General features: G+C 41.5%; 1 protein-coding gene across 1 annotated transcript in view; it reads right to left on the bottom strand.

Annotated features, from left to right (window-relative positions):
- LOC139408264 (ras-related protein Rab-27B-like) overlaps window positions 1–3,582 on the bottom strand; it is a 107,336-nt gene extending 103,754 nt beyond the window's left edge. Inside the window, exon 1 of the mRNA XM_071151949.1 lies at window positions 3,476–3,582. The gene's annotated coding sequence lies outside the window, so the exon portion shown is untranslated. The remainder of the gene's footprint in view (window positions 1–3,475) is intronic.
- Between the last annotated feature and the right edge of the window lie 11,829 nt (window positions 3,583–15,411).

The following is a 15,411-nucleotide window of genomic DNA, read 5'->3' as shown; positions in this document are numbered from 1 at the left end:
GCACTGGGCCTTTACTAGTCCTGTATTAGAGTAGTACTAACCCTTTACTAGTCCTGTATTAGAGTAGTACTAACCCTTTACTAGTCCTGTATTAGAGTAGTACTAACCCTTTACTAGTCCTGTATTAGAGTAGTACTAACCCTTTACTAGTCCTGTATTAGAGTAGTACTAACCCTTTACTAGTCCTGTATTAGAGTAGTACTAACCCTTTACTAGTCCTGTATTAGAGTAGTACTAACCCTTTACTAGTCCTGTATTAGAGTAGTACTAACCCTTTACTAGTCCTGTATTAGAGTAGTACTAACCCTTTACTAGTCCTGTATTAGAGTAGTACTAACCCTTTACTAGTCCTGTATTAGAGTAGTACTAACCCTTTACTAGTCCTGTATTAGAGTAGTACTAACCCTTTACTAGTCCTGTATTAGAGTAGTACTAACCTAAAATGGCTACCGTGACTATTTGCATGAACCCACTCTTATTTTTGCACTGGCTCTATGTACACGGACTGTACTCTACCCACACATACCACACATACCACACACACGCATATTGACACGACACCCACACACACGCTGCCGCTACTCTGTTTATTATCTATTATGGATTGCCTAGTCATTTTTTACCCCTACCTACAATACCAGTCAAACGTTTGGACACACACTTACTCATTCAGTGAGAGAATACCAAGAGTAAGCAAAGCTGTAATCAAGGCACATTTGTTTAAACACTTTTTTGAGGGGGGTTTACTACATGAATCCATGTGTTATTTCTAGGTTTTGATGTGTTCACTATTATTCTACAATGTAGAAAATAGTAAAAAAAAAATAAACAAAACAACCCTTGAATGAGTTGGTGTGTCCACACTTTTGACTTGTACTGTACATATTTCCTCAACTACCTCGTACCCCTGCACATTGACTCTGTACTGGTACTCCTTGTATATAGTCTCGTTATTTAATAGTTAAAAAAAAAAAAAAAACATTTGGGGTTTGATCAGATTTAATATCTATCAATGGAATTATAATAATTTCAAATCGCCAGTATTTTTGGTAAATATTTTATTTTAATGTATTTCTCTCCTTTATTATTTTATTATTTAACCCTAACCCTAACCCTAACCCCTAACCCCTAACCCCACCATCCCTCCACGAATTGGAGTAAACTAAATGGACAACATTATTTTGAGTTACTATTTGACTTTATATTGTTGGGAAAGGGCTCGTACTGTCAGTAAGCATTTCACTGTGAGGTCTACTACCTGTTGTATTCGGCATTTCACTGTGAGGTCTACTACACCTGTTGTATTCAGCATTTCACTGTGAGGTCTACTACACCTGTTGTATTCAGCATTTCACTGTGAGGTCTACTACACCTGTTGTATTCAGCATTTCACTGTAAGGTCTACTACACCTGTTGTATTCAGCATTTCACTGTAAGGTCTACTACACCTGTTGTATTCAGCATTTCACTGTGAGGTCTACTACACCTGTTGTATTCAGTATTTCACTGTAAGGTCTACTACACCTGTTGTATTCAGCATTTCACTGTAAGGTGAAGGTCTTGTAGGTGACCAAATACTTATTTTCCACCATAATTTGCAAATAAATTCATTAAAAATCCTACAATGTGATTTTCTGGATTTTTTTCTCATTTTGTCTGTCATAGTTGAAGTGTACCTATGATAAATTACAGGCCTCATCTTTTTAAGTGGGAGAACTTGCACAATTGGTGGCTGACTAAATACTTTCTTGCCCCACTGTATATATATTTTTTTATTCCTCACCTTTGATTTTTTTACAAATACAGTACTATACACTGAGCCTCGGGACCAGTTAACCTTTAACAAGGGCCCCAGGACCAGTTAACCTTTAACAAGGGCCCCAGGACCAGTTAACCTTTAACAAGGGCCCCAGGACCAGTTAACCTTTAACAAGGGCCCCAGGACCAGTTAACCTTTAACAAGGGCCCCAGGACCAGTTGACCTTAACAAGGGCCCCAGGACCAGTTGACCTTAACAAGGGCCCCAGGACCAGTTAACCTTAACAAGGGCCCCAGGACCAGTTTACCTTTAACAAGGTCCCCAGGACCAGTGTAAACAAAATGAAAGTTCACATGAAAGTTCACATGTTCTAGAAAGCATTTTTTGCCCCCTCTCCTGTGAAGTAGTGATCCGCGACAAACGTCTAGTTTCCTGAAAAGGGTCACAATATGAAAAATATTTCCAAGTGGAAAAAAAACAAAAGTGTACCTATGATAATAGAAGTCAAGGGACCCACCACACTGGTCTGTAGATCTTTTGCTCATATGGTCCGTGAGCTATTGAAAATTAGACCTATCGCAAGGAAATATTCATGTGAAATACTTTGGTTGTTCTATGAAGAACGGGGATCTGTGACCTAACATCAAGAGATTGTAGATGTATGTCTTTGGGTTGGAAGTTATGAAACAATATGATCTGTGTGTGACTTAATAACTACAGCTGTTATGGGATAAATATTTGTAGAAAATCAAAGGGGAGGCATTTTGCAAAGGGATAATCAAGGTCAGGGAACAAAGCTCTAGCACATGTGGATCAGAAGCCATTAAAAATTATAATTATGACAGTTGGAAGATATTTATAATCAGGGAATTTTCAAATGTGAATTTGTATTGGTGTACGAGTGAGTGAGATCATAGGCCTATGTTTTTTTAGCTCATATTTTTACATGAAATCCATAACAAATAAACAATTTACATTTTCGAATGTAATTGTTGTGGGGAAAAACTAAGTTGGTTTAAGATATCTATTTTTTTCTGTAAACAACAGGTTTGTCTGATTGCACTTTTAAAACGGTCCCTTAGCCGCCAGCACATAATATTCCCCCATTGAAACCAAAGTAAAGTCACTTTTTGAAAACGGAACGATGAAATCGTCATCTGTTTCTAGATATATCACCCTAATCATCCGAGGACCTTCCGTCGAAGAGGCATTGACAAACAAACTCCCAACTATCAAACCAACATCCAAACTGAAAACAAACGTACTGCGGTTTCCTTTGCGTATTTTAGTACATTATTTTTCAATGCATTGTTTTGCAAGGTGCAGTTCTCGATAACAGATGCAGCCACTTTTCCACAGGCTTCCATCGGTGGTCACTGGGCAGGGTTGGAACCGTGCGATCAGTCTACGGTGGGGTTAAGGATGAGAAATGGAGCAACGTTTGCAAAATAAACAATGTATCAATAATTCACCTATTATGGCAACAAATGTATCGCACAAGTAACCACCTAGAATTCCATAATTTGTCATTTATAACACTGCTTGCAGGAAGGTGTCTGCTGTCTATCCCATGTTTCTCTACCACTGAGTCGTTCCATCATCTTCAAATCCTTGCATCGAGAGAATAAAACATCTACAATACCTCTCATTTCAGCGTCGACGGTTTTTAAAAATCACACGTTCACGGACACATTGTAACAAAATACTTCAACGTACCTTTCACAACCTATTTTATGAGCATGTTGCTCCTTCCTTGTGAGGACGGCTGACAGTACTAGTACGTCGTGAACACAGTTGCTCTCTACCGTAGAGAAGAGCGGATAGATCGGTCTGGGTCCTAGTGCCGCTCAATCTCTGGAGTTGTCGCTTCCTATTCAACAGGTTACCTGTCCTGCACTGCACCCACCGTTTGCAGGGCCACCCAGAGCCCATATTGGCATTTAATTTACATACCGTGGTGATGTGATGACACTCCCTTTTCCCCAAATATGTCACAACAATCAAAGACTATAGACTAATCCACATCAACATGACACTTGCCGACAGGTAATGTTTGCCTTTCCTGTCCCTCTGGCAAATCAGCGACAACAACAAAAACGATGATAAAGACAATGTCCACTCATTACAGATTACATGACAGATTTTTTTTCTGCGGTTTTAGAAAAATAAAGATTTTAATGTTTTTTTTAATTAACCTTTTATTTAACTAGGCAAGTCAGTTAAGAACAAATTCATATTTACAATGACGGCCTACACCCTGGCCAGACATGGACAACGCTGGGCTAATTGTACGCCACTCCCAATCACAGCCGGATGTATTCGAACCAGGGACTGTAGTGACACCTCTTGCACTGAGATGCAGTGCCTTTAGACCGCTGAAAGGTTAAATAAATACAATTCTGTCTATAGTTTACTGTACTGATGTAGATGACGCTCGATGAGGACTGGCATTCTGCTTGGGCACGGTTGGTTTTCACCAAACATAGTTCTATAATTCTGCATATCACCAATAGCAGAATCAACGTCTCAGAACCTAGAGGTATAAATACGTGTATTGCCATGGAAACTTTTAAAAAGGGAGGTTTGCCCCGTCCAATTAGTCTGAAGACTTAAAAGGGAGAATGTTCAAAGCAATATGGGTGCTCTGTGTGTGTGTGTGTGTGTGTGTGTGTGTGTGTGTGTGTGTGTGTGTGCGTGTGGTGCTCTAGATTTAGCTAGTGGGAATAGTTCTTAACGTACTTTCTCAGAGTGCCGTTGCTTCCTGAGTACAGTCGACCAGAGCAGAGGGTGAAAATAAGTTCCTATTTTAGAGATTTACTACCAGCTGAAATAATATGCTGTACTGTACATACAGACATAAAATAAAGGATGTTTCCATGACAACAAAAGCTGGATCGGGTGAAGGTATGCAAATGCATTACATTTACTCTACAGGACAATACATTTACCCTACAGGACAATATATTTACCCTACAGGACAATACATTTACCCTACAGGACAATAGATTTACTCTACAGGACAATATATTTACCCTACAGGACAATACATTTACCCTACAGGACAATATATTTACCCTACAGGACAATACATTTACCCTACAGGACAATACATTTACCCTACAGGACAATACATTTACCCTACAGGACAATACATTTACTCTACAGGACAATACATTTACCCTACAGGACAATACATTTACTCTACAGGACATTACATTTACTCTACAGGACAATACATTTACCCTACAGGACAATACATTTACTCTACAGGACATTACATTTACTCTACAGGACAATACATTTACCCTACAGGACAATTTTATTTTGTGTTTATTTAACTAGGCAAGTCAGTTAAGAACAAGTTCTTATTTTTAATGGCAGCCGAGGAACAGTGGGTTAACTGCCTGTTCAGGGGCAGAACGACAGATTTGTACCTTGTCAGGTCAGGGATTCAATCTTGCAACCTTTTGGTTACTAGTCCAACGCTCTAACCACTAGGCTACCTGCCGCCCCAGACAATACATTTACCCTACAGGACAATTCAGTAAGTAATTCCCTTGTAATCTCTCAATTCAATTTAAGGGCTTTATTGGCATGGGAAACATATGTTTACATTGCCAAAGCAAGTGAAATTGATAAACAATAAAAAAATTAACAGTAAACATTACACTCGCAAAAAGAATAAAGCCATTTCAAATGTCATATTATGTATATATACAGTGTTACAATGATGTGTGAATAGTTAAAGTTACAAAAGGGAAAATAAATCAACCTAAATATAGGTTGTATTTACAATGGTGTCTCTCTCTTACCATTTGCATCCTACAGAAAGTCTATCTAGCGTAGCTTAGCCTAGCATAGCTAAGACTAGCATAGCTAAGCCTAGCATAGCTAAGACTAGCATAGCTAAGCCTAGCATAGCTAAGACTAGCATAGCTAAGCCTAGCATAGCTAAGACTAGCATAGCTAAGACTAGCGTAGCTAAGCTTAGCATAGCTAAGACTAGCGTAGCTAAGACTAGCGTAGATAAGACTAGCATAGCTAAGCCTAGCATAGCTAAGCCTAGCATAGCTAAGTCTAGCATAGCTAAGACTAGCATAGCTAAGCCTAGCATAGCATATTTTGGGTTCTTAAAGATTGTATTTACCTTGACATAATAGGATATGACCGATCATCATTGGCTCATCCTCCTGTGCATTGCCTTGTTGATTCCATGCAGCCTTTGTCTAATTCCTTCTATCTTCTTCTTGTACCTGTCATCACCAGGGGCGGACTGGACATCTGGCATTTCTGGTCCACCATGGCCACCCTGGTCCACACCACGGGGAGAGTGAAAATAGCCTGAAAATTAAAGTGCTGTGCAAAAATGACTGCGATCGCTATATTTAATGGTTGTTTTTTGGGGGGGAGGAGAAAATCCCTGTTGCACGTTCATGGAAAAGCTAATGGATTTAGAACTGTAGATACCTTGTATTAATTATAGGATAGGCATTCTGTATTAATTATAGGAGAGGCATGCTGTATTAATTAGAGGCTGTATTAATTATAGGATATGCATGCTGTATTAATTAGAGGCTGTATTAATTATAGGATAGGCATGCTGTATTAATTATAGGATAGGCATGCTGTATTAATTATAGGAGAGGCATGCTGTATTACTTATAGGATAGGCATGCTGTATTAATTATAGGATAGGCATGCTGTATTAATTAGAGGCTGTATTAATTATAGGATAGGCATGCTGTAATAATTATAGGATAGGCATGCTGTATTAATTATAGGATAGGCATGCTGTATTAATTATAGGAGAGGCATGCTGTATTAATTATAGGAGAGGCATGCTGTACAAATTATAGGAGAGGCATGCTGTATTAATTAGAGGATATGTACTGTAGTGGGAAAATGAATATGATTAATAAATAATGGTTTAGCACAGAGTAGGAGGAAAACATATCATATTCAATTATAAATAGCTGAGACCATACATATTAACATTTATCTTGGGAAAGAGATTAAATGGAGGCTATACAGTCTCTTCTAGACATGGTGTTTATTAACGTCTGAGGCTATACAGTCTCTTCTAGACATGGTGTTTATTAACGTCTGAGGCTATACAGTCTCTTCTGGACACTGTGTTTATTAATGTCTGAGGCTATACAGTCTCTTCTAGACATGGTGTTTATTAACGTCTGAGGCTATACAGTCTCTTCTGGACACTGTGTTTATTAGTGTCAAGCTATACAGTCTCTTCTGGACACTGTGTTTATTAATGTCTGAGGCTATACAGTCTCTTCTAGACTTGGTGTTTATTAATGTCTGAGGCTATACAGTCTCTTCTGGACACTGTGTTTATTAATGTCTGAGGCTATACAGTCTCTTCTGGACACTGTGTTTATTAATGTCTGAGGCTATACAGCCTCTTCTGGACACTGTGTTTATTAATGTCTGAGGCTATACAGCCTCTTCTGGACACTGTGTTTATTAATGTCTGAGGCTATACAGCCTCTTCTGGACACTGTGTTTGTTAATGTGTGAGGCTATACAGCATCTTCTGGACACTGTGTTTATTAATGTCTGAGGCTATACAGCCTCTTCTGGACACTGTGTTTATTAATGTCTGAGGCTATACAGTCTCTTCTGGACACTGTGTTTATTAACGTCTGAGGCTATACAGCCTCTTCTGGACACTGTGTTTATTAATGTCTGAGGCTATACAGCCTCTTGTGGACACTGTGTTTATTAATGTCTGAGGCTATACAGCCTCTTGTGGACACTGTGTTTATTAATGTCTGATGCTCTACAGCCTCTTGTGGACACTGTGTTTATTAATGTCTGAGGCTATACAGCCTCTTGTGGACACTGTGTTTATTAATGTCTGAGGCTATACAGCTTCTTGTGGACACTGTGTTTATTAATGTCTGAGGCTATACAGCCTCTTGTGGACACTGTGTTTATTAATGTCTGATGCTCTACAGCCTCTTGTGGACACTGTGTTTATTAATGTCTGAGGCTATACAGCCTCTTGTGGACACTGTGTTTATTAATGTCTGAGGCTATACAGTCTCTTCTGGACACTGTGTTTATTAACGTCTGAGGCTATACAGCCTCTTCTGGACACTGTGTTTATTAATGTCTGAGGCTATACAGCCTCTTGTGGACACTGTGTTTATTAATGTCTGAGGCTATACAGCCTCTTGTGGACACTGTGTTTATTAATGTCTGATGCTCTACAGCCTCTTGTGGACACTGTGTTTATTAATGTCTGAGGCTATACAGCCTCTTGTGGACACTGTGTTTATTAATGTCTGAGGCTATACAGCTTCTTGTGGACACTGTGTTTATTAATGTCTGAGGCTATACAGCCTCTTGTGGACACTGTGTTTATTAATGTCTGATGCTCTACAGCCTCTTGTGGACACTGTGTTTATTAATGTCTGAGGCTATACAGCCTCTTGTGGACACTGTGTTTATTAATGTCTGAGGCTATACAGCTTCTTGTGGACACTGTGTTTATTAATGTCTGAGGCTATACAGCCTCTTGTGGACACTGTGTTTATTAATGTCTCAGGCTATACAGCCTCTTCTGGACACTGTGTTTGTTAATGTGTGAGGCTATACAGCCTCTTCTGGACACTGTGTTTATTCATGCCTGAGGCTATACAGCCTCTTGTGGACACTGTGTTTATTAATGTCTGAGGCTATACAGCCTCTTCTGGACACTGTGTTTATTAATGTCTGAGGCTATACAGCCTCTTGTGGACACTGTGTTTATTAATGTGTGATCTCCTTTTTCTTTCCCCTTCTTCTTTCATCACACGCACATCATAGTAATGGCGGCCTCCCAAATCACACCTTATTCTCTACGTAGTGCACTACTTTTAACTAGGGCCCATAGGGAATAGGTGTGCCAAATTGGGACGCATTCCCCTGTGACCTCTAGTTTTCTGGGTGTATATTTTCAGAGAATACAAACAAGTACACTCATCACCATGGCAATGGTATTACATTAAGTTAAAAGAATGTGTTGATTTAGCCGCGAGCCAATATGTCATGGCGCACCATGCGATGAACTGCAACAGCACAGTATTTTAGGTTGCAATATAGTCACATTAGGGGTTGCTTGCAGTCCTAATTAGGCATTGGAATCGTGTTTTAGTCTCATTGATCAGTCACAGTGATGCTTTGAATCGGTTTTTTGTATCTTTTGAATAGAACGACTTGGATGGATAGAGGACGTTGAGGTAATCGTTTTAAGCTCTTTATAGACGGCCATCATTTTGTGTCATTTATGTTCTGAGATGACCTGACCTTTTTGTGATCTGTCCATTTTGTGTAAATTGTTCTAGAAAAACCTAAATCTCTCTTTGAAAAAGGCAGGACATTCTCTGGCATTTGTTATCATAGAAAAGCCTCGATGTTTTAATAACAAAGTCAGGACATTCTTCAGCTTCTCTATCAGCAATGAAACATTGATGAGGTCACTGGAAGACTTTCTATTTGTCAGTGTGTGGTACTGAGGGAAGGGTTATGATCCTACAGGGAAGGGGGCCTACAGGGAAGGGTTAGGATCCTACAGGGAAGGGTTAGGATCCTACAGGGAAGGGTTAGGATCCTACAGGGAAGAGTTAGGATCCTAGAGGGAAGGGTTAGGATCCTACAGGGAAGGGTTAGGATCCTACAGGGAAGGGATCCTAAATGGAAGGGGGCGTACAGGGAAGGGGGGGCTACAGGGAAGAGCTCGGGGCGTACAGGGAAGGGGGGGCTACATGGAGGGGTTAGGGGCCTACAGGAAAGGGGGGGCTACATGGAGGGGTTAGGGGCCTACAGGGAAGGGGGGGGCTACATGGAGGGGTTAGGGGCCTACAGGGAAGGGGGGGCTACATGGGGGGGTTAGTGGCCTACAGGGAAGTATCATGCTGAGAGGCCTAAAGGGAAGAAGCATCATGCTTGGGTGAATGCCTTGCACTGGCAAATCTTAAAGCTCTAATCATCTGGTTGGCTGATTTATTTATAGGAACTTAGAATTGTATTGGGACAATTGACCATTTTGAGAAACATCACAATTGTTACATTTTAATGTATTTATAATATATACTGCTCAACAAAAATAAAGGGAACACTTAAACAACACAATGTAACTCCAAGTCAATCACACTTCTGTGAAATCAAACTGTCCACTTAGGAAGCAACACTGATTGACGATACATTTCACATGCTGCCGTGCAAATGGAATAGACAACAGCTGGAAATTATAGGCAATTAGCAAGACACCCCCAATAAAGGAGTGGTTCTGCAGGTGATGACCACACACCACTTCTCAGTTCCTATGCTTCCTGGCTGATGTTTTGGTCACTTTTGAATGCTGGCGGTGCTTTCACTCTAGTGGTAGCATGAGACGGAGTCTACAACCCACACAAGTGGCTCAGGTAGTGCAGCACATCCAGGATGGCACATCAATGCAAGCTGTGTCAAGAAGGTTTGCTGTGTCTGTTAGCGTAGTGTCCAGAGCATGGAGGCACTACCAGGAGACAGGCCAGTACATCAGGAGACGTGGAGGAGGCCGTAGGAGGGCAACAACCCAGCAGCAGGACCGCTACCTCCGCCTTTGTGCAAGGAGGAGCAGGAGGAGCACTGCCAGAGCCCTGCATAATGACCTGCATAATGACCTCCAGCAGGCCACAAATGTGCATGTGTCTGGTCAAACGGTCAGAAACAGACTCCATGAGGGTGGTATGAGGGCCCGACGTCCACAGGTGGGGGTTGTGCTTACAGCCCAACACCGTGCAGGACGTTCAGCATTTGCCAGAGAACACCAAGATTGGCAAATTCGCCACTGGCGCCCTGTGCTCTTCACAGATGAAAGCAGGTTCACACTGAGCGCATGTGACAGACGTGACAGAGTCTGGAGACGCCGTGGAGAACGTTCTGCTGCCTGCAACATCCTCCAGCATGACCAGTTTGGCGGTGGGTCAGTCATGGTGTGGGGTGGCATTTCTTTGGGGGGCCGCACAGCCCTCCATGTGCTCGCCAGAGGTAGCCTGACTGCCTTAGGTACCGAGATGAGATCCTCAGACCACTTGTGAGACCATATGCTGGTGCGGTTGGCCCTGGGTTCCTCCTAATGCAAGACAATGCTAGACCTCCTGTGGCTGGAGTGTGTCAGCAGTTCCTGCAATAGGAAGGCATTGATGCTATGGACCGCCCATTCCCCAGACCTGAATCCAATTGAGCACATCTGGGACATCATGTCTCGCTCCATCCACCCACGACACGTTGCACCACAGACTGTCCAGGAGTTGGCGGATGCTTTAGTTCAGGTCTGGGAGGAGATCCCTCAGGAGACCATCCACCACCTCATCAGGAGCATGCCCAGCCGTTGTAGGGAGGTCATACAGGCCACACACACTACTTAGCCTCATTTTGACTTGTTTTAAGGACATTACATAAAAGTTGGATCAGCCTGTAGTGTGGTTTTCCACTTTAATTTTGAGTGTGACTCCAAATCCAGACCTCCATGGGTTGATACATTTGATTTCCATTGATCATTTTTGTGTGATTTTGTTGTCAGCACATTCAACTATGTAAAGAAAAAAGTATTTAATAATAATATTTCATTCATTCAGATATAGGATGTGTTATTTTAGTGTTCCCTTTATTTTTTTGAGCAGTGTATTTATTCACATTAGAAATGAGTGGCAATGCTGTCAGATTGCAACCATCTTTACTTAGAGTGCAGAGTGACTGCTCAGTGCACTGTAATATTAGAATACCCTCTAAATACACCTCTGCTGTTTTCAACCAAGATCTCAGCGATCACTGCCTCATTGCCTGCATCCGTAATGGGTCTGCGACCAAACGACCACCCCTCATCACTGTCAAACGCTCCCTGAAACACTTCAGCGAGCAGGCCTTTCTAATCGACCTGGCCAGGGTATCCTGGAAGGATATTGATCTCCTCCTGTCAGTAGAGGATGCCTGGTTATTTTTTTTAAATGCCTTCTTCACCATCTTAAATAAGCATGCCCCATCCAAGAAATTTATAGCCCTTGGTTCTCTCCAGACCTGACTGCCCTTAACCAACACAAAAAACATCCTATGGCGTTCTGCATTAGCATCGAACAGCCCCCATGATATGCAACTTTTCAGGGAAGCTAGAAACCAATATACACAGGCAGTTAGAAAAGCCAAGGCATATCTTTTTCAAGCAGAAATTTGCTTCCTGCAACACAAACTCAAAAAAGTTCTGGGACACTGTAAAGTCCATGGAGAATAAGAACACCTCCCAGCCGCCTACTGCACTGAAGATAGGAAACACTGTCACCACCGATAAATCCACTATAATTGAGAATTTCAATAAGCATTTTTCTACGGTCAACAGCTCTGCACCCCCCACAGCAACTCGCCCAAGCCTTCCCCATTTCTCCTTCTCCCAAATCCAGTCAACTGATGTTCTGAAAGAGCTGCAAAATCTGGACCCCGACAAATCAACCGGGCTAGACAATCTGGACCCTGTCTTTCTAAAATGATCTGCCGAAATTGTTGCCACCCCTATTACTCTCTTTCGTGTCGTCTGAGATTCCCAAAGATTGGAAAGCAGCTGAGGTCATCCCCCTCTTCAAAGGGGGGGACACTCTTGACCCAAACTGCTACAGACCTATATCTATCCTACCCTGCCTTTCTAAGGTCTTCGAAAGCCAAGTCAACAAACAGATTACCGCCCATTTCAAATCCCACCATACCTTCTCCGCTATGCAATCTGGTTTCAGAGCTGGTCATGCGGGCACCTCAGCCACGCTCAAGGTTCTAAACTATATCTTAACCGCCATCAATATGAAACAATACTGTGCAGCCGTATTCATTGACCTGGCCAAGGCTTTCGACTCAGTCAATCACCACATCCTCACAGGCAGACTCGATAGCCTTGGTTTCTCAAATGATTGCCTCGCCTGGTTCACCAACTACTTCTCTGATAGAGTTCAGTGTGTCAAATCAGAGGGTCTGTTGTCCGGGCCTCTGGCAGTCTCTATGGGGGTGCCACAGGGTTCAATTCTTGGACCGACTCTCTTCTCTATATACATCAATGATGTCGCTCTTGCTGCTGGTGAGTCTCTGATCCACCTCTACTCAGACAACACCATTCTGTATACTTCTGGCCCTTTGGACACTGTGTTAACAACCCTTCAGGCAAGCTTCAATGCCATACAACTGTCCTTCCATGGCCTCCAATTGCTCTCCAATACAAGTAAAACTGCATGCTCTTCAACTGATCGCTGCATGCACCTGCCTGCCTGTCCAACATCACTACTCTGGACGGCTCTGACTTAGAATATGTGGACAACTACAAATACCTAGGTGTCTGGTTAGACTGTAAACTCTCCTTCCAGACCCACATCAAACATCTCCAATCCAAAGTGAAATCTAGAATTGGCTTCCTATTTCGCAACAAAGCATCCTTCACTCGTGCTGACAAACATACCCTTGTAAAACTGACCATCCTACCAATCCTCGACTTCTGCGATGTCATTTACAAAATAGCCTCCAATACCCTACTCAATAAATTGGATGCAGTCTATCACAGTGCCATCCGTTTTGTCACCAAAGCCCCATATACTACCCACCACTGCGACCTGTACTCTCTCGTTGGCTGGCCCTCGCTTCATACTCGTCGCCAAACCCACTGACTCCAGGTCATCTACAAGACCCTGCTAGGTAAAGTCCCCCCTTATCTCAACTCGCTGGTCACCATAGAAGCACCCACCTGTAGCACGCGCTCCAGCAGGTATATCTCTCTGGTCACCCCCAAAACCAATTCTTCCTTTGGCCGCCTCTCCTTCCAGTTCTCTGCTGCCAATGACTGGAACAAACTACAAAAATCTCTGAAACTGGAAACACTTATCTCCCTCACTAGCTTTAAGCACCAGCTGTCAGAGCAGCTCACAGATTACTGCACCTGTACATAGCCCATCTATAATTTAGCCCAAACAACTACCTCTTTCCCTACTGTATTTATTTATTTTGCTCCTTTGCACCCCATTATTTCTATCTCTACTTTGCACATTCTTCCACTGCAAATCTACCATTCCAGTGTTTTACTTGCTATATTGTATTTACTTGTCCTTTTTTCTATGTTATGTATTTCTATGTCTTGGCCTGGTATGGTTCTCAATCAGAGGCAGCTGTCTATCGTTGTCTCTGATTGAGAACCATACTTAGGCACCCTTTTCCCCCACCTGTTTTGTGGGAAGTTAACGTTGTAGTTGTTCAGGGCACATAGCGTCATGGTTGTTTTTTTGTTCTTCGTTTTGTCGGTGTCATTTTTAAATAGAGTTAAAATGGTCCAGTCCTCCAGCCAGCCGTGACAAGGCCTTTTTGACAAGGGTATTCATTTTGTATGTGATTTGGTAGAAGCACAGGGGAGTTTTGGCCGTTTGAGTTAATTGGTAAGTTTCAGGTTAATATTACTCAGAGAAAATACAGTATGAAAGTTTGCGAAGCAATTCCACTCCCTTTACATGGACTTACTAAGAACAGTTTGTTATTTTATGAGGTTCTCTCTTTTCCAAGTTTACAAATTAATGACGGGATTATTTTGGATAAATAATGCAACAATAAGTGGATACGATTGGCAGTTAATGAAGCCATTTTTGGTGATTTATAATTATATATAAATTGCTATGGAAGTGACCAACCCATGCTATGGTCAAAAGAGACCACCTTTTTACCTTGTCTAGTTATCCCAAAAGTTAAAGAAACTCATTTAAACACATTTTATTCCATCTATCCTGTTAATGATTTCTTGCACAAAATATTCAATTTTGACAAAATTTGTTCCTCTGATTCAGAATCTATGGAGCATTTCTTGTCGTCATACCGCCATTCTAGGATAGATTGAAATTCATGAATGGTTGTGTATAAAACCTCCAGAATGACCTATGTTAACCTTTGATGATGTTAAATGGTATTATGTTAATCCTTGTAATTCCGATCATCACAATTTCATTAACATTATTATTCTCTGGGTCAAATAATATATTCACAAATGTAAATGGAGGGTAGTAAAATGCCTTATTTTGTCTGTTTTTTTTTTACTTCATTGAACCGGTACAATTTTAACATGTCTCTGAATGTCTGTTAATGTCTCATTGCCTTGTCACATATTACTGATGTCCTGAATTATTATATTTTCGTTTGTGGGTCGGTAGGGGGAGGAGGGGGGGAGGGGGGGGGGGGCGTTGCCTGGTGTTCTATCATTTCAATGATGTACAATATTGTTATTATTGTTATAATAAAAGAAAAATAAGAAAAATAATAAGAAAAAGAAAACAGGAGATATTTTTTGCCAGCCCTTTCAAATCAAATGTATTTATATAGCCCTTCGTTACACCGGCACCACCCAAGGGGGGGCGCCAACCCTTTCACTTGGTAAGTTTTACACCAAACACGGTGTGTAATACATTTCAATCACACTATTACCAACAGTGACTTGTAAAAAAATAGTAAATTACACTACAACTCATCATATTTCTTGCTGAAAATTGTGGCAGTGACTCGCCACTTTTCTAAACCAAAGCTAACTGTTTAGCTACTCCTGTTTAGCAGCCTGTCCAGGCAGCAATGCAACCCCCTCAATGCAATTTGAAAAAGTAATGTCA

Source organism: Oncorhynchus clarkii, chromosome 5 (genome assembly GCF_045791955.1).
Source record: "Oncorhynchus clarkii lewisi isolate Uvic-CL-2024 chromosome 5, UVic_Ocla_1.0, whole genome shotgun sequence".
Classification (NCBI taxonomy): Eukaryota; Metazoa; Chordata; class Actinopteri; order Salmoniformes; family Salmonidae; genus Oncorhynchus; species Oncorhynchus clarkii.
Note: the sequence above shows the minus strand (reverse complement) of the source record. Positions and strands in the feature narration are given on the sequence as shown.